At 37.1% G+C, this 22,009-nt stretch overlaps 1 long non-coding RNA gene across 1 annotated transcript in view; it reads right to left on the reverse strand.

The window, feature by feature from the left end:
• The window catches only part of LOC121031263 (uncharacterized), a 43,010-nt gene extending 32,651 nt beyond the window's left edge, over positions 1-10,359 (reverse strand). Inside the window, exons 1-2 of the long non-coding RNA XR_005790634.1 lie at positions 10,274-10,359; positions 9,419-9,528 (exon numbers count right to left, since the gene is read on the reverse strand). This is a non-coding gene — a long non-coding RNA (uncharacterized LOC121031263). The remainder of the gene's footprint in view (positions 1-9,418; positions 9,529-10,273) is intronic.
• Between the last annotated feature and the right edge of the window lie 11,650 nt (positions 10,360-22,009).

Raw genomic sequence — 22,009 nt, forward strand, 5'->3', positions numbered from 1 at the left:
GCCACACACAAGCCTGAGCTCTATCATAATCCATAAATTACTGTTATATGTGCCATTGCTGGTTTGTTTTTAATATTTAATATTTTCCAGAGCATACTAATCCAGATCTTGGATTATACTTTTGTCAGTTTATTTTTCCTCAAATTATGAGACAAATTATGAGCAATCCTTTGAACCCCTCAAATGCTTTAAAGTATATTACTGATGAATGGTATCACCCAGGTCAGAGGCTGTCAATGGGATGGTGTTTTGTCATATAATGTAAGCAAGGCTAAGGCATTGTTGCTATTATTTAAAGGGCTTATTGTGGTAGAAAGACCTACTTCATTTCACATAGAAATATATCATTTTTTAATAATTTAGGATTGACCTATCTGGTTTGTAGATCATAAAAATTTTTCAGATATAAAGGATCTCAAAACTACCTTATTGAAACCCTTCCTTCTTTCTATAGGAATCAGTGGCCCAAAGTTTAAATTGCTTACCCAAGACCACTCAACTACAACAAGGGGTTGGGGGGCCTAGAATCTACCTTTCTGCTCCACTGCTGAGTCCCTCCTAGTGTGTGTCACATCTACATTTCGTGGCCAGCTATGTTTATGAGAAAACTTGCTTAGAAGAAGAACTGAAGAAAAATAAAATTTTAACTACTGCCAGCCCTTACTTTAGTGCCAATAAAGGACATCAGTTGGCTTTGGGAATAATCTATGATTTTGCTTACCGGTTATCATCCCGCTTCTATTAGAGTTGGTATACTTTCAAACTTTACTAACATCTAAATGAACAGGAATTGAAGGATTCAGACTGTAGCCTTTCAAAATGTGTCAGAAAAAAATTTGCAAATTAGAGGATCCAGGCATAAGGTGTATACCCGGTTATGTTGTTGACAGTTACATGGTCAGATCGCTGTGTTCCAGCTTACAAATCAAGTGTTTCAGTGTGCCATAAGATAGCAGGGAAATGTGATTCTATGATCTGCCATCCATCTGGAAGTTATATCTGATAGAAACAAAAAAATTGAGTCCTGAAAAAATAATTAATATACACTTTTTTTTCCTACAAAGCTTGCCGGGCTAACCAAGGTTTGCTCCAAACTGGAATACCTGAAAAACCAGGACTGAGTCTACACAGACAAAACAAAACAAGAAACAGTAATTTGACTGCTACAGATAACCAAATTTAAGTATTGTGATTGAAACAAAGTTAAGAATGCAGGCTAAACTATTTGGGTGACATTTAACCAAGTGACAGAAGCAGAAATACACAGTAAAAGAAGAAATGTTTTATTCAAAATAAAAATGAATATTGGAATTTTTTTTAAAAACATCTTGAATAAAAGGGCTATAGTGTTCATTATTCTATAGCTGAAGAGGAAGAAAGATGGGTTACTATAAACTTCTCTCTGGACATTAGATGCAAAGAGATAAAAATCTAATAAATATTGAGCAACCATTATGTTCAAGACACTGTTTTAGGCACAGGGAAGGATTTTAGCAAAGACAAAACAGACAAGATCTCTGTTCTCAGGCAAGCTAGTATTCTATTATTAAAGGAAGGCAGTGTATGAAAATGAAGAGATCACCGAATGATGTTCCTATTCTTTTGTTGTCCTCCAAGTGTCAGGTTTTCACTTCTAAATCAAAAGTTTCAAGCAAGTAAATGGTGAAAAAAAAATCTACATCTCTTTTCATATTTGATTTCTTTCTCTTCCATAAAATTATCCAATGATTGTCTATAAAATTTTGATTTCATCTCCTTAAATATGAATACCTATTTAGGAACATTAAATGTTTTTCATATGAATGAATCAATTTTATAGTTAATTAAACAAACATGGATTGAGTATCTACTACTTGCCAGGCACTTGCACGGGGACTGGGAATATACATTTCAAGGACTCTCTCAGGGTAAAGAGAAGCAAAGACAATTATGCTTACTTTTTGGAAGCATCAATACTCTTGTCCTGAGAAAACGGAGATAGTAATCATGCCTAATTAATTTTTAACAATATTATTACCAATATCTCCATTTTTAATCATACATCCACAGTGTCCAGTCCTTATAACTTTTCATGATATATGTTATTTTTCTTGTTTTATAAATGAGGAACCAAGTAAATACAGGTTAAATAGTTTCCAAGGCTGCACACGTGGTAAATAATAAATCCAGGAATATTCCTTTAGTTCTTGGACTATTTCTTATTCCAAGGCCTGCACTCCTTCTATCAACCCCCTCCCCCTCTGCTACCGGGTCCCTCTGACCTACCACTCCCCACTATTTCCAAGCATTTAGGCACTTCTTTATATTTGTTCAAAAGTCCAAGTAAATTGTAGAAAGTGGTTTGTTTAGAGAGTGCCTTTATGGCTCTGCCCCCACAAAACATGGCGATGGAGACCCCAAAACGACTTGTCTCTCTGTGAAGTGATGTGCCCTATTGTGTAGGAGTGTGCTTTACTCCTAAGATATGAGATGCATGCAAATCATTTCCATGTTGTAGGCAGGCTTCTGAGCAATATGTAAATAAGTGAGAGAAAAAATATCCACATTAATAAACAGCCCTTTGGATATATGAAACCCATCTGCAACATTAGGTAAAGAGTTTGTATACTGTGTAGTCAGACGGGATGTCCATATTGCATTCCTCAGTGTCTGTAAGGGAAAACAGAATGATGGTTCAGGTAGGGCGGTGCCATATGGCTGAATCCATGAAAATATCACAGAGTTATTTTTTTTCAGCAACTGTGATCGGTCCATGTAAGCAAGGATCAAGTCTCTGCAAATAGAATTATGACACTCCAAGTTTCATCCTGTTTCCAAGGTCTCTTTCTCACACATCCTGCTGAGATTAACCTATAATATTTCTCTGCACGTGGATTGAGTTCTCCTAAAATAGGGGATGGCGACCAAAGGGAAATTGCAAGTAGAAGAGACACAAGCAACAGAAATGGCCCAAAGTGAGAATCACAGATTGACAATACAACATGTGCCAGTGAGCCCATGGCTGACATTATCAAGTAAGATGACTCAGAGGGAGGAAAAAAAAAAAAATCCACCAAAGGAACTGTTAACTCACACCAAACAGGAAATGACTGATTAAAGGCAGAACAGAAAATGCAAAGCCAGGACCCAACTCGAGTCTGAGATCTTTAGCTGTGCCCTTGTAGGACAGGACCATAACATGTAATAGCACCTATATTTGCCCGATATTAGTGCCACTCTCTTGGAGAAGTGGGAATGATAGCAAGAGAAAAACAAGAATGCTGTCCTTTATTTTTCCCTTAATTTCTCCACTTATTATTTTTTTATTCCTTTCTTAATGAGATGAGGGGTTCAATTTTGTCATTATAACCACAAAGTAAGAATTAAAGGATGACAGGATCCAAACAGAGTAGGTCAAATTCACCTGTGACTTATGCAGGGTGGCCACCTTACCCTCTCTTATAATCCTAAAATTCTAGATAAAATAGACTACTTCCTTTGCTACTGTTATCATCTGTTTTGGAAAAGATGATTTTCAATGCCTTTAATAACACTTTTGCAAATTACACCATGCAATCCAAGAAACTCAGCAACTTTTGGCTGAGGTCTGCGGGGTTCACATCAGAATTTCGACCACTTCATGTCACAAGTGTCTTCCACTTCTGTTTGACACATGAAGCATATTCATTCGTGTTCTCAACACCCAACTCCAGGTTTAATCCTCAAAATGTATTTTAATCAATATTCTTTTTGATACCTCAAGCCAACTTACCTTCGGCTGGCTAGGCCACAGAGAGACAATGAAGAGGCCTATGACTCCTGAGACCCCAGCCAAGCAACAGCAAACAGATCTCCTCAGAAGTTCTCCTCAGAACATTGGAATGGTCAACCAAGTTTCTCTCCTAGTCCAGTCTGCTTTGCCCGCCATCCCAAACACAAGCCCCACCAGCCACTCATCTCTCCCATACTCTCACTTATTATCACTTTGCTCTTCCTGCTCCCTGAGTTCTTCTGCCAAATGAACTCCCTCTGCCTCTTTGCCCTTACAATAATCTGGCTCTCCCCTGAGAGCCTCCCATGTCTTGCACGTCTGTAGTTGGAGAAGTGGAATGGAGGGATTAATTACTATTCCAATTTCTGGTTTTCACTTTCAGACCATTATGTTCCTCCCTCACATCAAATCTTCCCTCCTGTCAGGCTTTTGCCCCCTACGATGTCATGTTTTATTCCTTCTTGCTGTTGTCAACTCACATTATCTTGATTTCATTCCACTTAATTCCTCATCACGTCAGTATGTGTTTTGAGCACTTCAGAATCTGCCTTTTTGTCTCGTCTGTCCCAAGTTCAACCTTTGTTCTAACTAGCTCCAATTTCCATACAAAACCCCTGTCTCATAGTGATTGGGCTTCCTCAATTTCATGGGTTTCACTTCTTCGCCAAGCCTCCCCCACAAAATATGTTTCATCGCCCAAAACGTTCTACCTTTAAACTATTAAAATCCATCACCTTCTTCTCTGACCACACCTGCCATCTGTCCAGCTCATTTATATTGTTCTGTTCCACAGTTTCTTGACACCCTTCAGCTTCTAGTCCCACATCCTTCCATTTGCTCCCAGTCTTCAACTCCTTGCTATCACTGAGTAGTGATGGAGAAACTGTCACTTATTTGCCCAGTTTTTTCCTCTAGAAATTTATGGTCTGGAACTTACACTTGTAAAGCTGCCTGACATTTCTTCTCCATAGTTCACTTTTCTCCTCAACTGCTCTTTCAAAACTTTACTCTCCCTAATTCCAAACCCATTCTTTTTTTGGAATTACCTAGTGACTTTATCTCTTTTCTCATGAAAGTTAAGTGAAAAGGCCTACAAAGGGGGAAATTGTTAGACTTTCTACCTTTCTTACAGGTGTTTATGTTCCCTAACTGGTGTGGAGGAAATCCAAAGTTCCCATGTGCCAAGTGAGATGTGAAGATTGGCTGAGAGAGCCAGCAGGGGTTCAGGGGATGAGGGGACACAGAACTGGTTACTGTTCCAACCACAGTCAGATACCTGAGGACAACATGGCTGCAACTCAGAGAAATCAGTTGGGCCAAAGATCCAGGCAGTGTTCCAGTAAAACCACAGACTAGTCATCATTGAAGAAACACTGAAAACCATTTGTGTCAAGGGATACAAGGGCTGAACATTGTCCTCTCAGACCAGTTGGTTTCCTCACCCCTTGCTTGCTTTCTGCCAGGACAAAATTCCTGTTGCTGCTAAATGTGAGGAGATGAAGGATTGCCTGATGATGTGTCACAATGACACTGTAAGCAAGGATACTGATAAGCATATCTTTGGCCGTAATGGGAAAATGAGCCCTGGATGAGGGCCAAGCAATTATTATGGATTTGTTTATTAAGGGAAGAATGAAAATGTAATACTTCATATATGGGGGGGGGAGCTATCATTTCCCCCCTTTCACTCATTATTACATGGTGACATCTTTCTATGCACATAAATATAGATCTACATCATTATTTTTAATTATTATATTGCATACTGTTATGCATGTCAATTATGTTTTAAGAAATAACTACTCCTTCATTGATAGATACCTTGCTTTATCCATGTCTCTCTTATTACAAATGATGCTGTGATGAACAACCTAGGACACATATCTCTTTTTGTATGGTTGATGTGTTTAAGTGGAATTTGTGCATTTTCACACTGGTAGTCATATGAATTTTTTGTTAAATGCACATATTCATGTGAATAATTTAGAACTTTATTTCCTCATGGTTCAACATCATCTCTATTATAAGCCCCCATTTTCACTGGATTACAGAAAATGTTGCCTAGTCAATTTCAGGTTCAATCAGTTCAATAAACTAACCTCACACTTGGTTGATGCAGGTTAAAAATTCAGCTTTGTGGAGGTTTACATTTTCTGCTCTGGTTTACTCACACCATATTCTCTCCAGAGTCAGTTCTAACTTCCAGGGGCATTTTGTAACTGCCACCAGACTTAGAGAGGGGAGCCTCTTGCTCTGGCTCTGAGTTGGGTCTGCACTGGCATTCTCTCCAGATATGACATTTTTTTGGCAAGGGGGAGATTTAGAGAGAAAGAGAGAGAGCACGCATTTGGGTGAGCAGGGGAAGGGCAGAGAGAGAATTCCAAGCAGGCTCCATGCTGTCAGCAGCAGGAATTTTGTCCTGTCAGAAAGTGAGCAGGGGGTGAGGGGACCAACTAACTGGTCTGAGAGGACAGTGTTCAGCCTTAATGATGGCCCTACCCATAACTGTCGAATTCAAAATAGTGGATCTTGCAGCCTACCCCTAAATTCCTTTCTTGGATATTTTTCCTTTTCGCTTTCAATGTTCTGCTTGGGTGGCCTTATTTACAACATGTCTTAGGTAGACATCCCCAAAAAGAGACCATGAGAAGAGAATTTACTTGTGTGCAAGTGGTTTCCAAGGTAGGGAAGTAGGCCAGGGAATGGGAACAAAGCATGCAAAGGTACAGTTTGGGGAAGAGTCCTAAAAGGCAAATTATACCTCACAGTTTGCTCCATCTGGAGGCAAAAGAGTTGGGCCTTTGTACGCCTGTACCCCTTGATCATTGGCTAAGGTCGGCCATGGGTACTGAAAACAACAGATACCTCCTGCTCTCTGAGCTTGCAGACAAAGCAGCCACAGTACTCAAGGGCAGCCTTCCATGGGTTCAGGCCACTAGATACAAAATCATAAGGAAGCTGGGGTAGGGATGCTGGCTAGAAAACAGAAATTGCAAAAAGGAACCCAGGGCATCTGTGTGCAAAATGTCAGTGCCCATTATAACACCACAGTTTCAACCAGTATGACAAATTTCAAATCTGTTTCATTATCGCAGACCTAACCCTTGAACTCCAGACCCATATACCTGTCCATTGGACCTTCTCCTTGTCAATCAGGCTCCCCAAATACACCTTCTCCAAAACGAGGCTCACATATTTATCCTCATGTTTTGCTTTTCTCAGTGAATATCACTTTCATACCCTAATGGGCCAGTCCACAAAATTCAACTCACTTTGCCAGATACCTCATCCTTAATTCACCACGTCCTCCCGATTTTATCTATTCAATATATCTCTGATCTATCCCTGACTACCATCCCCAAGTCCCAGCTTAGTACTCTCCTCAATGTTCTCGTTTCCTCACTGTGCCCCCAATAATTCATCTTCCATCAGACTACCTTGGATTATCACTCTCATATTTAAATCTTACTATGGCACTCCTCTGTTTAAAATCTTTCAATGGCTTCTCAGTTTGCAGCTTAAAAAACTAAATACTTGGTGTTTCAACTTCCTGTTCTAATTCCTACTTTTCCAGCACCATCGTCCACCATTAAAATCCTAAATTCAAGACACACTTAACAATTTGTAGATACCCAAAGTTGTCTTGTTCTCTTATTCTTGAAGCAATCAATGAGTAACTTTCATCTTTCAGTACTTGGCTCCCACATCAGATCTTCTGAAGACTAGCTTGTCAATCCCTTTCCATCAGGCTGATTAACCTCCCCTATCGTTCCCCACTACAGCCTGTGCATATTCTCATGGTATATCTGTTTACACCTAGATTGCTGGATGATTAGATTTTAAAGGACAGAAATACTGTGTTCATCCAGGGCCTGCTTTACACATCGCCTGATGTTCTAACTCTTGCCCTTTTGTCCATCTTTGGCCCCTTATCCATGATCAGGCAATATATTGCTGTATTTGGGTATTTGGTACCAGTGATACAAAGGTAAGTAAGGCTGGGTCTCTGGTTGCAGTCTAACAGGGAAGATTTTCATTTTTGAGATGGTTCAAATATAATCCTATGATGAGTTCTGAGTTAGGGGGCTCTACCGGGTACTATGAGTTTCAAAAAGAAACAGCCTAACCTAGGGGCTCAGGGAAGGCATGCTAAGGAAAATCATGCCTGGGGTGCCTGGGTTGTTCAGTTGGTTGGGTATCTGACTTTGGCTCAGGTCACGATCTTGAAGTTTGTGAGTTCGAAACCCCATGTTGGGCTCCGCGCTGACAGCTCAGAGCCTGGGAGCCTGCTTTGGATTTTGTGTCTCCCTCTCTTTCTACCCCTCCCCTGCTTCCTCATGTTCTCTCTCTTTCTCTCTCTCTGTCTCTCTCTCTCTGTCTCTCTCTCTAAAAAATAATGGATAAACGTTAAAAAAGAAAAAAAAAAGAAGAAGAAAATGATGCCTTAGCGGAATTTCAAAGGAGGAATAAAGGTTAGCCAGGGAAAGAAATGTGATTCCTCCAGATGTTTCTAGTTCGGCTTAAAGTCAGCAGTATTATCAACCAAATGTGCCTTGTCCTTAAATGTTACCAAAGACACAACCAGCCAGTTTGGAAAAGGACAGTAAAATGATAGGCCTTTCTCATCAAAAGTCTGCATGGTTTTACCACTTTGTTGCATTGTTTCTGAGTCTTTGTGAAGTTAAGCATCAAGTAAGCCTATGAATGTATTTAATAGACTCTGCTTACTGTAAACATTTTCTGGAATAAAGTTTATTTCCACTCATTCTAGATTTTACTGGGATTAAGCAAATAGCAGGCAAACTTTATATAGCTGGTTTTGCACTGCCTTTTTAAAGGTATCACCACAGTCCAAAATGTTTGCAAGGTTTTTTTTTAAACATTATTGCAATAGGGTAAATTTTTATTATTATATATGGAAGCTAATCATTTCCGAGTAAACAACAGATGTTTGCACCCTTATTACTGTTTGGTACTGACATCGGTATTAAAAGATAATATGAAAACATGTCACAGACGTGAATGATGAATTCAAATGTCAGGAATGGAGGAAAAGAAATGTTTAAAATAGAAAATTTAAGGGTCTTGGATAAGAAGTAAAACTATGAGCACCTTCTTCAGGCAATGTACAATACTACCTTTCCACAGAACAATAATAACCTGGAAAATTCCAAGGCACATTTCCCTTCAAAGAGTTATCACTGAAGTATAGGTAATTAAAATGCTCTCTTGATCTATTAAATAATATCACCTGACAAAAAATTCAGTTGTGTCAAAATAAATTTATCAGATCTTATGTATATAGATAAACAAATAGACGGATTGCTAGATAGATGCTTTCATGTTGTATACAATATTTTCTGGACATTGGTTGGTATGTTTCTAGAAACCCAAGTTCATATATTTAGATTTTAGTTGATTTATCTTATATGCAGTTGTAAATTATATTGTTAATTTAAATGATTACAGTGCTTTCTGAGAATATAATTCTGCTAAGACATTGTGCCTACCAAAATGGGTTAGTTTTCATCCAGTAAAGATTGTTACTAATCTTTTTTTTTTATTCATGTGGCTACAAATATTGATGCATTTCACTAAATCAAAGATTCTTTTTTCTCATCATTAAAAATCATCAGGACTGAGGAAATGAGACAGCAAAGACTTTACCTCTGCGGCACAGATTCTGTCTCCTCTGACTGGAAGGTAGGCTCCATATAACTGTGCATCTTATCTGTCTTAAGTGTTATATCCTCAGTGCCTGTGATAAGGCTCAGTACCTAGGAAGATGTACAATATATATTTGTTGAATGAATGAATGACACAATAGTAATAACATTCAGAGTTTTTAGGCTTCCTTTAAAACAATATTACCTTCAGTATAGTATTGAAACTTTCAAGACATTGAAAGTATATTAGAAATCATAATTGTTCTATCGATAAAAAAATTTTGAAATAATAACAGTATTAATGAAGAGGTTAAAAAGTAAGTTGAGTTCACATTCATATTTGCTCCAGAGGTAAATGAGCATTGATGACAGCCCCCTGTTGACCACAGAGGAAAGCCAAGGAGGCAGTTGGCCCATTTTCTCCTCCACAACTGTTGATTCTTTGGCTAGAGTTCTCTAGAGTAGGCTGTGAAAAACCAGAATTGTTTATTTCCCAGGAGAATTAGTAAAGATGAAATGACTTAACTTCAAAGTATAAAGAAATTGTTAGTGCTGGATGAAGGGTTGTGACCCTGACCTAGAAAAATGGGGTCAGGGTCTAAGGCTTGGCTTTCTTATACATGTGCTTCTGTGTTTCTTCTCAGATTTTGGACTTGACTCTTGAAAATACACATTCTTGGCCACAACATAAACTACAATAAAAGAAAGTGACTGAATCTTTCTAATTCCATGTCTAACATACTTGTCAATAATATGGGCTCTAGAAGAATAGCACAGGGTGAGAATCTTCACTTGAACTCTGACAAGCTGGGTGACCTTGGGTAGCTTCCATAACTTTGTTGTGCCTCTTTATTACCTGTGAAAATGAGAACAGTAATAGATCTCACTCCATGGGTTGTTGTGAGAAGAGTCAGTGATCAATTAGCACACAAGAAGTAGTTGCGCTAAAGCAGCAACAGAATAGAATATGACAGTTATTGTTTGGCCACAAAGGGTGAGAGCCTCATGTAGGGAATCAACCTCCCTCCCTCCACATCCCTCACATTGGCTGAACAGGGTGTGAAAGCTGAGGCTATTAAAACAAGGAAGGACATTTTTCATTTGCAGGAAATGAAGGCAAAGGAACTAAAATGTATCATTTCCCTACTTATGTCATGCACTTACCATACTTTTCTTAATGTAATCTTCACAATAAATCTAAAGGTCATTATCGTTTTTCTATTTACACATTCAAGAATTTGAGGCTGAGAGAGGTCAAGTAACTTGCCAGCTCCCAGTCCTGGTACATGGTAAAGCTAAGACTCAAACTCAGGTCCATATTGATTGAATAATGCCCTGTGCTGCTCTTCGTCACAGGCCCCTGCCCACCCACATACGGTCCCAGCTACTAGACTAAAACACTTCTGGCAACCACGGGAACAATGTGGCCCAACCACTCCTCCACCTACAGCTGCAGAAATAGTTTGAGTAGGGAGCCTCAGTGGAACAAGGACTGAGTCTCCTCCACCCGCTGACCACTTGGGGGAAGGTAACAATTTCTTAAACCAGTGCTTCTCAAAAGTGAACATGCCCCGGAGCCCCCTGTGAATTACAGGCTCTGGCTGAAGAATGGCACGCAGGATTCTGTATTTCTAAAGCCTCCCCATAATTCTGATGCTGCTAGCCCCGAGACCGTGCTTTGGGTAGCAAAAATAAGCTGTCTCATGTGTGAAAAACAAAAATCAGTTTTATACAGTGCCTGTTTACGATGGCATGCTTTGGTGGGATCTAATGTAAAACATAAGAAAGTTTTTTAAGTAATAGGGATTCATGTCCTTCTCAAATAAATTTACTTTCCCAAATCAACTGATTTACTTGACTGGTACAGAAGGGTCACTCACCAGTGAGGAAAAAAAACAATTGGGAAGAGCCTGCAAAAATATGAGAATGAGGGAGAGGCATAATATGATACATTAAGACAAACGTATGGACACCTATCTCCTCAAGCCCCTTCAAAATAAAATTCATTGGTTTATCATTATTATATACCTCTTTCAGCTATAGTGTCTGGCTTAGATACTCTCACATAGAAAGTTGCACCATGAGCTGAGGTATAGGAAGCTATATGCAGATATGTAGGTAGAAAAAAAAAAATACAATCCTCCTCTCTAGTCCCTAAATACCTACATGAGAAAATAATCCAGGCAAGTTAAAAAGAAACACACACATGTTCTTTCTAACTCCTCTTCTTTCCTTAAAGGAGAGGGAATGTCCCCTCTATTTCCTAGGAGGAGAAAGGTCCAAGGGGACCCATGCAGCCTTCACATTTAGGTCTCAGGAGAGGGGGAGCAATTTCTCTGAAGATACATTCAGGAGAAAGCTCAGCATTTTTCTCCTTCAGGTCTGCTGACAACAGGGAGAATGTCTAGGTCCACCCTCCTGTGAGTCAAGAGACCCTAGCCCTACTAGGGAGGCCTGCAGGTATGTGACATTGCCTGAGAGGGGTGGGAGGTTTATTTACTGAGTGGTGTTTTGAGTGGCTCACCTGTTAGACCCGATTTTCCACCACTTACCAGTAATAAAGCTGGCATTTCAGCTCCATCCAGCTGCCTCGAATACCTATCATTTGTTTACTTACTTATCTAGTATTGAAGTATAATTGGCATACAGTGTTATACTAGTTTGAGGCGTACAATCAAATACCTATCTTTTAATTGATTCTAAACTTAGGAGAGCAAGAAGCTTTTATTTATTGGCTTCCTCGAGAATCCTAAGCACAGCTAACTGGAATGGGGAAGCTTGGTAGACAAGGACCCAATATGATTTGGAAGGAGAGGCAGCCATCACTGACATATTTGGAACATGTCAAATAAATGCTGCTTTTACTACTGAATGACTCATTAGATGGGCTAATTAGTTGATTTTTTTTTCCAAATAGCTTTGTGTACAAGAGACATTTTCTAATCCTTTTTATGTAGACAACTTTGCTTTGGAGAACATGGGAGTGTTGGAGAAATACTGCTAGAATTAAAGTTTGGATTCCTGATAGTGCAAATGACCTATTGCATGACCTCTGGCAAAAGCTATGCAAACAGTGGAAACCAGAAGAGATTGTTGATTGAATTATCATCCTTCTGACTTAATTTTTTAATCTGCATGTGTCTAGGCTCTTGAGATTCTTGGAACAGAGAAGTTAAATGACTTCTATATATTCTATTCCAAATGCATTAATTTCACTGAGACTATGAACTATATCTGTTAAATTTCTTACCACCTTTCTTTTGATAGAAAATAGCCTTCTGTTGCATTTACTCTATTCTTAATATATTCTGATATTCATCTGCTCTTCTTTCCATTAATATTTCATTCAAATTGCAAGGTGACATCATTGTTTACATACCGGTATTTAAACATCTTTCCTGGGGAATATTTTCCCTTTTTATTGTTTAAACAAGGTAGCAAGCAGATGAACTTAAATTCAAGCTGAAGATAAGTTTTACATACATGTTTTTATTCTACTGAACACCAGATACAACCCAAACTAAATATAGCCCCCAAAGTCCAAAATGCAAAATATAGGAGGAGGAAAAATACTTATTCTCCATTAAGCGTACTTGAGCCTTTGACTGGACAAAATTTAGTATTCATGACATTTTCCACATAGAAAATATGGGATGAATTTGACATTTAAAAATATACTGTTCCCCTCCAGAATCCACTTCTGCAAAGCACCAGTGGCTCGAGGGACAATCTTTAAAATAGCAATTTATTTCCTGATTTCTTTTTCAGAATTATGATAAAATTGTGAAAATAAATGCTAGAAACCTTCAAGTTGAAACTTACTCATTGAAAAATAACATAACATGTCTCCATTGTCAAAATGTGTTTAAAAGGGAAGAGCTTAATGGTTTCTCGTTTTAGCAACCCAGATGTTTGTTGTCAGTTTATCCTATTATTATTAATAGGAATCTAATTGATATTAATTCTTCAACAACTAGGTTAGCGCTTTCTCACTGTTTAACTTATTCTCTATAGTTGCCACATTTAACTGTTTTTTTTTTTAAATTCCCTCCAGTCAAATTCTACCTGACCTTGTCATCTGTAAAGATAAGCTGCAAAGATAGCAACTTTGTTTAGAAATACATTTTACCAAGCTTAAATGCTATTAAAGTCTCCTCAGCTAGCAAAGAGCAAGCCACACTTCATTTTTTAGATAGCTCACATTGTTTTCCATAATGTAATGACTAGAACTTGGGATGTTTAAATGGTACTTCACGGTGCAGACGTGGTCTAAACTTCTTCGTGATTATACATATGCTTTTCTATGGTGCACACTAATCTCTTCTGCCTTGGGTGTTTTAACAAAATGGCTGAAATTTTCAGCCATTATGGATGAGTTATTCAGCAAATCTGTAAAAGCAATTCCACTTGACAAGCCTATAGTACTACTTTAAGTGATTGAATCTCTTTGATTCCACAATGGCAAGGTCCTTATTATTCTTGCAGGAATTTTACAAGTTCTAAGAATATTTCCAAAATGCCACTAGCCACATTGCCAAAGAGAGACAGGCAATTCAGTCAGAACTATACTAATTTGATTTAGGGAACCCAGTTAAAGCAATGATTTCTTTTAGGGAAAAAAAAAAAAACTACTTGTTATACTTTATACCCATATGCGTTGATCTTTTATTAGATTGAGTGTCTTAAAGTTCAGTCCATAACGCGGCCTTATTCTCTTGCTTAAATTTATTTTCTAGTCAATGAATGGAACCCACAGAATAGGTGAGGTCATGAAACTTATTTATCTGAAACACTGAATTGTATACATCCCTTAAAGGCAAAGGGATGTTTTTTGCCCTGAGGGTATTAGTCATGGTCCATAGTTCGTGGGAAAAACTAAGGAAGTCTCAAAATTGTGTTCCTATTATTTCCATTTCTCTAAGACTTTGTTTGAATTCCAAAGTGAATTTTCTATTATCCCATTGTACATTGCATAGGAGGGTACCAACCAACAGGCTTTGGGGAGCAACACCTGCAGTTACATTCAAAGGCATGACTTTTCCAAGCGTTTGTGAGCTGGCCGGCATTGTCCCCAAAAGGATAAAGGCCTAGGTTCTTTACCTGACTGGCAGAAGCATTCCAGCACCACGAAAGGACTCTAAACATTGTTTTGTAAGTAATGAGTCCTGCTGGTTTCATCCTGCAAGACATTGAAATCCCACAGGGAAAATGTGGTTGGAAATAAAACAGAGGGCTGGGGCCTTTAATGAGTTTCCTATCCACAGATGCCATCAAGCTTTTATACTATTCATTTTATTTCCACAGCTTCAACAAAGATTCCCAGAGCTGTGGGCCATACTCTTAACACTGAAGTGCATAGAACTTGGCAGAAATCTACACTTCAGAGATAATAACATATCATTCCATGAAATAAAGGAAAAGGCATAATCAAAAAAAGAAGTTAAATATGGAAACCTGTTTTGACAACAAAGAAATACAGATGAAGCCAGACAGGAAAGGTGTTATGTATGCATGTTTTTTTTCATGGTTCACATAAATTACGATATTGTAAGAACATATCAAGTTTTCTGTTTTCTTTTTTCAAATACTTTAAGTCAGATAGATTATTTATATTGTTCTCCATCTTACACCAAAGAAAAATTTCAAAGACTAGTGCTTTATATGAACAGAACAGTTGCTAAATCTATCAAAAATATATATGGCTCATTCCTCAATTGAATTGTATTAACTATTATAGTTGAAGATGCCTCTAAGTCACTTGGATGTCCAACAAAAGGATATGAGACTTTCTGAATTAAAAAATATAGGAAAAATGAAAAGCCATTGTTACTTAGTAGATGGAAATTACCAGTGGAAATAATATTCATCAAATATATTTTGTTAATAAAGATAATTACTGAGACATAAAAAGTTTCCCTGAAATTTGCACTGGGGGAAATATCAAGTCTCATCAAATTTTTAATTGAATGCCAGAAAAGGGAATTTCTTTGGATTTGTAATTACTTAAAACAAAATAAAACTTAGATTTTTCCAATCTTATAAACTATCCCTGACTTTGTTTTTCACTTACAAAGGGCTTTCATTTATACTGAAACTAGGAAATTTTGCAAGAGGTCTAGAAGAGAGCAAACCAAGAATTATGGAGAAACTATACCATGAAAATCTATCTTTCCTCCACCCACAAAAAAAAATCTATCTTTCCAGAAATATTTTTACTTTAAAAAATATTGAGCTTGCATTTTGAGAACTTGATACTGACCCTTGACCGAATTTTTCAAACTGACTTCTGATAAGCCAACATTTTCTGAATGTCTTAGATTTTACAATCCTATCTAGAAAATCATTGCTTAACTAAATTAATGGTAAGTCACCATAATAATATTCTGAGGTATTGTTAATAAGAAAGAATACTGAAACAGCCAGTAGAAATTATTGAAATAATCCTACCATTTCCAGCTTGTCTGTCCCAATGCAACTGAAAGAGAAGTGAATAATTCAAGAGATCTGAAACTTTTTTAAAAAAATAGATACACAAGACACCTAAGTTTATGAACCTTCAGACATAGAAGCTTGAAGCAGTTCAAAGGTATTAGTGGGGAAAAAAAGAAAAGAAAACCTTTTTTGGAAACAGTGAATGGAGACATCTGTAACCTTTCTTTCTCCAACTCAAATGTGTGTTAAATTCCTTAATTAATAATATTCTATATTTTTGTTTGCCTGGTTTTTATAACTCAGAAGCCAGTATGATGGGAGAACTATTTGTGATTTACAATCACAGATACACCCCAGTTGTTAGGCTCCTTTCTTCCACTATCTCCACCGTCAACTGACACATTTTCTTTTCTCCATTCCGTGGGTCAAAACAACAGCTTTCATTCTTGTGAGTGCCTACTGTGTGCCGACCACGTTAATGTACATTTGCTATAAAACAACTTCCTACAAAATAGACTGTTATTCCCATTTTAGAGATGAGATTTATAAGTTTACATAAGAAAAATTGTTCAAGCTCATACCGCTTTAAAGAAGTTGACCTAGGATTTGAACTAAGTCTCTTTTGTCCGAAAGCCTGTGATCTTTACACAAAACAAACTGTACTGTATGTTAACTTTTATTCTATCTTCTTTCTACACCCTGTTTATGTCTCCATTTCCTCTATTAACTCAAATATACTTTTTTCCAGATGATTTGACCAGTGAAGTTAGTCAAAATGATCAAATGGATGATTTGCAGATTTAATCTTAAGAAATTATGATGGAAGGCATCAGTGAAGAGGATTAATTTTTATTACATGAATTTTCTAAGTTTGGCAGTTCAAATAATTTTAAATTAGTTGAACTATGTTTAGCACAGAATACTGCTTGAACCAACTTCAATACCTGAAATCGGCAGGGTGCATCAGACATGAAAACTAGAGAGAAGTGTCAAACAGGAACACGATGATCCCAGCAACAATGGGGAATCATTAAAGACAAGAGACTAGCAAAGATGGGCAACTTGAACAAATTAAAAAGAAACAGTTCTGATGAAAAAAAATAGGTAATATGAGTACATTTAAAGTTAAGAAACAAAAAACTTTTGACCTATATACTAATTGTCTTTTATCAAAATCTTAGATGAGACACTCACTGCATCTCCACATTAGGCAAATGTTTTAAAGTGTATTGAAGATTTGATGCTATCAGAGAATATTCCCAGTTGTTTTATTGATTTTTGACAGCAAAATGGTAGTTTGGGGCCTCATTTGCCCTTTGACTATCTCTTTGGATTTCCAGATGATTTAATAATTTAATTCTTTCAGAAAAAAATAGCATTAATTTACTATTATGTTTGCATTATTTTCGTCTATTTCCTAGTATTATTTATCTTACCATGAATCTTAAGCAACAATACCTTGACATTTTAATTGCATATTATTTGGAACATGTTGATTTAGTCAGTTAACCCATTCGGGTTTTTTTGGTTTGTTTTTGTTTTTCGGAATAGCAAAGTCTTATCTTAACCCTTGTGGTTTTAGCAAGCAATGGTTTGAACTAATTTACTGGTTAAAAAATTAACATATACGAAAAGAGACTTATTCCTCAATGTGCATTCAACATATTTTTTAAACAAGCAACATTCTAGGTATCAATAGATTCTATGCATCATATGCGTTAAGTGCTAGTGAAAGTCTCTTAAAGACTTAAAGTCACAATAATGGAAAAAGCAATTCACAAGAAAATCTCTATGCAAAATCTATTGCCATTATCTATTTTGTGTAAGTAAAATAAGTAGCAAATTATTTCGGAGGTAAATAATATTTTTCATGCTTAAATTATTTGGTAAAGCGAACAAGTTGAAGCGCTAACTAGTATTTTGCATACATACCATAAGATACAAAATAGCACGTGCTTTCTATTTATGTTGGTTACCAATCTTGATATTCAAGGGAAGAGTGTATAAAGTTAACAAGCAATTATTATTTGGCAAATTAGTACTCAACAACCCTGAGTAAATAGGAAGTTTGAAACCTATCTGTTATACAGCTACTTTAATTTGCATAGCACACTGGTGTGTTTGCTTTGCAAATACTTTGCAATGAATCATCATTTGTACTATACAGTCCAAAGAAAAGCAATCAAAATTCACAGCAAGACAATGAAATTAATTATAACTGTTGAATTCTGTGGTGGTAATTCCTCCTCATGCAGGAAGATTAATTGCATTGCACTTTCCTTGCACTCCACTAAATGATCTGATGAATGTATAATCATTTACAGATTTCTCAAATGCTGAAAATTGATTACCTTTGATTAGCTCTGATCTGCACAAAGAGCTCTGACAGAGTATCAGTGAAACATTACAACATTACAGACAAAGTAACAAATGATTTAATTACCAGTGTGCTTATTAATGTTAGATTCCCTGCAGTGATCCTGGCAAATCAGGGGCCTGTAATAGACCTGTGGGTTTCACTGAATTCCATTAGGGTTTAAATAATATTTCTCACTATTTCTCAAATCCTTCTTTTCATGGCTCCTTAATAACTCTAATTAATTTTAATTTGCACAAAAAAAATCCATGGCATCTTTAGAAACTTTTAATTAGCTATAAAATAAAACTCTTCTCCTCCCAAGAAGACATATATGATCAGCTTTGGAGTAGACTCACAAATAAAGTTTTCATTAATGGTAGTTAGCTCTCCATAATATTATTAAATGAAAATCTAAAACAAATGTTGAATGTTATATGTGGCTCAACTCTTCTCATCTAGTGGCAAACAAAATGAGATTTTTAAAACAAGAAGCAAGTTAAAAAACAGTATGGTAAAATGTTTAGATGGTAGTAGGGTAAGCATCATCATAATGCTCTCTCTTTTTTGTGTCGCAAATGCATACTTTCAGCCATTTTGTTAACTATGGTATAGAAAACACACTGATTAAGAAGCTTCAGTGTATGTGGGAAGAGGATTTGAAAATGCAAGAGCAAGAGAACACTGGCCCAGTTAGACACAGAATGTGATGAATAATGTTGGCACAAACAAATCAAGCTTATCTAGGCTTGTACGCGGAACGTTCTGAGATCACTTTGGATTGGCAGCTTTTAGGGCTTTCCTCAATTTGATGCCATTATATATGACATTAAATTATTGTGAAGCAATGACAATGAAAACCCAGATGATCGGAGGAGTCAAACAGAGCAGCTTAAATTAAAATATGTGGCTGCAAGTGTTTCCAGGCAAAGAAAAATTAGAGGGTAGGCAATTAAAAGGTTGTTTAGCAGAGAAATGCTGATATACAGACAACTTATAATAATATTTTTGCACAGTGGCTTTGCAGTTCTGCAGAGACAAGGCAATGCTGCAGGTGTTTCTGGGTGGCATTTCAAAGCCACTAGCTGTAAAACTTAAGACATGGGGCTATGCAGCCCCCACTGCTAATGAAAACATTTATTATGTTCCGTGCTGTCAGCAGCTGAAAAGCTATCCATCACAGGGAAACGGCACACAGAGTCAGGAGACTCTTTTTGTGGAGAAATATTGAAGTCAGATTGTTGATGTCAAAAGTCAAAGTCTAGTTCAGCTATCTGTTTTATGAATCTGACTGAGACACATTGTGCCTGTGCGCAAACTGATATCTAGCAGAGCTCATGTTAGCAAATGTGTGATTTAGAAGTCAAAAAAACATTCGTACAACCAAATTCATAGCAGGCAGAGGCTGTGGCACGCATGCATAGTTTTTACATTTTAATATGACACCGTTTGGTAGTGTTTATCATCTGAAATCCAAACCATATCAACTCTCTAGCGACGATATTTAAGATCTGTGTACTTTCAAAAAAAAATATTCACACAGAATCAGAGAATACATTAAAATACCGCCACAATAGCAGAGTGATTGGCCTTGTTGGGCTTGGTTTTGTTTTCATTTTCTTCTGCAAATCAAACCACAGATAAATAGTGAATTCACTTTGTTCCCAATTAAAAATAGACATTCGGGGTCAAAATGAGATGAGTATTTAAAAGCCACTAAATTGCAGCACCACTCAAAGTCCTTTTTGGACATATGCACATCATTACATTCCTGGCACCTCTACCATAATATCATTTATATTGCCTGATTATATATGTTATACATAATCTTATGCACCAAACATCTCCAGTAGTCAAATGTCACTGCATTTGTAGAAAACAGAAGAAAAATAAGAAAAAAAAAAAAAAAGAGAGAGAGTAAACTCACTATGCTCAGGACTCCTTTTTTGCTTCTTTGGATCCTCAGCTCACCTTGTTTCAAAAGATATCCCACCTTCTTTCTTTTTCCACTGGAAAAAAAGAATTTCAAATTAATCTACAATAAAAGTAAATGAAGTAAAATTGGTTTGGGTAGTGCATACTCAATCCTGTTTAATCAGATTTTTAAACTAACTTCAAAATAGATGACACAGCTTGGAAACTCTAGTTTTCTTTGAACAAATCTTGGGGATCAAAGTGTACATTTTGTCTGTATTTCTTTAAGCAAGGGCTTTGTGTCTCTGAGGGAGCATATGCTCAGAATGCTATTACACTTGCCAGCCTTCCTGCAAATTTGTAGTGTTTAACAAAAAACAAGCACATTTTTCAATTCAAGTCAGGAAGACTCTTTTATTTTTGCTGATTTCGGCTTCTTTTCTCTTTTCTAGCACAACCCTCAGGGCACATGATGTAATGGTCAGTGCTTGTACATGGGAGCAAGAAAGCCTTTCATGAACTGCAAACTTTATTCAATAAAAATGATTGTGCTCCAGCCCTTTTTCCCTCCTAAAGAGGAGAAAACATACAAATATCATGTAGAAAGCTTTAGGAATCCTAAAGACTTCAGTAAGTCTTAGAAACCTCAATTGTTTTCTTTTGTTTTGTTTTGTTTTGTTTTAAAAGCAAGGAAAAGAAGCAACGCGCGCGCGCGCGCGCGCACACACACACACACACACACACACACACACACACACACAAAAACAATAGCGGAGATTATTTTTACCCTAACTTGGTTCAATGACGCCAGATGTATAATAGGGATCTATGGCTTGAAGGGTCATGAGTTTGAGTCAAAACTCAACTTCAAGTTAATTGGCTGGCATTGCAGGCCGCACAAATTGGAGACATATTTGTTTCCAGTGGAAGAAGAGTAGGTCACTGTTCCAGAGCCTCTGCATCTCCTTGCCATCTTGCCAAGAACTCGCTGTCATAAGTAAATATCTGAAAAACAGACACCTTTAACCTTTCCTGATAATAAATAAATAAATAAATAAATAAACAAACAAATAAATAAAGCAAGCAAGCAAGCAAGCAAGCGATCGTGATAGATCTTGTCAGAGAGTGGAAAGAGCACAAAACAAAACAAGACAAAATCAAAATAAAGGTGAGACTCTTTTCCTTCCACATGCATATTTGAAAGCAAGGATTGTTTGCTAACTCCGGGGTTTGCCTGTGTTATCCAGCAAATCTTCTGACACCCATGTGCATTTAAGTAAAACTTAACATCATATCCTAATCTAATATTGCATAATGTATAAGGGCAAACCCCATATTTAAGTGGTCAGATTTTCTTAGGTCTTTTTTTTTTATTGATCTTTCTTTTTGTTAATCAACCAAAAACTTCTTGGGAATACCGGGCAGGATTTCCTTTTAAAACTCCTTCCAGGTAGATATGTCATCAGTCATTTGGAATACTGCTATTGGAAAACCACTATCTGTCTGTCAGGGGAAAAAGGAAATTCACAAAGGAGAAAAAAAACCCACCATATGGAATTCACTAGACACTAAACCTCTTGTCCACCCAAATTACACCAGTCTTCACAGAATAAGAAGACATTGCAGAGGCTGTGCTGTATGCCTTCCAGGCAGAGCTCCATAGCCAGCAATTAGTCTATATAGTCAGAGGCCAAAAAACCTTATTGTCTTACTTGCTGTATAATTATCTGTTATGATGAACTGTGATTCTAAGGACTATTGTCTTTACGCTTGGATCTGTGTGTGGAGTGGTTGTTTGGCTGAGACCCAAGAATGGACCTTCCTTTTAGTATCTCTGCCTGAGTGATTTCTCTGGTCTCTTCCTGGCTGGGTAAAACAGAGACTGTTTCT

This window comes from Herpailurus yagouaroundi, unplaced genomic scaffold (genome assembly GCF_014898765.1).
Source record: "Herpailurus yagouaroundi ecotype Mexico unplaced genomic scaffold, PumYag 141, whole genome shotgun sequence".
NCBI lineage: Eukaryota > Metazoa > Chordata > Mammalia > Carnivora > Felidae > Herpailurus > Herpailurus yagouaroundi.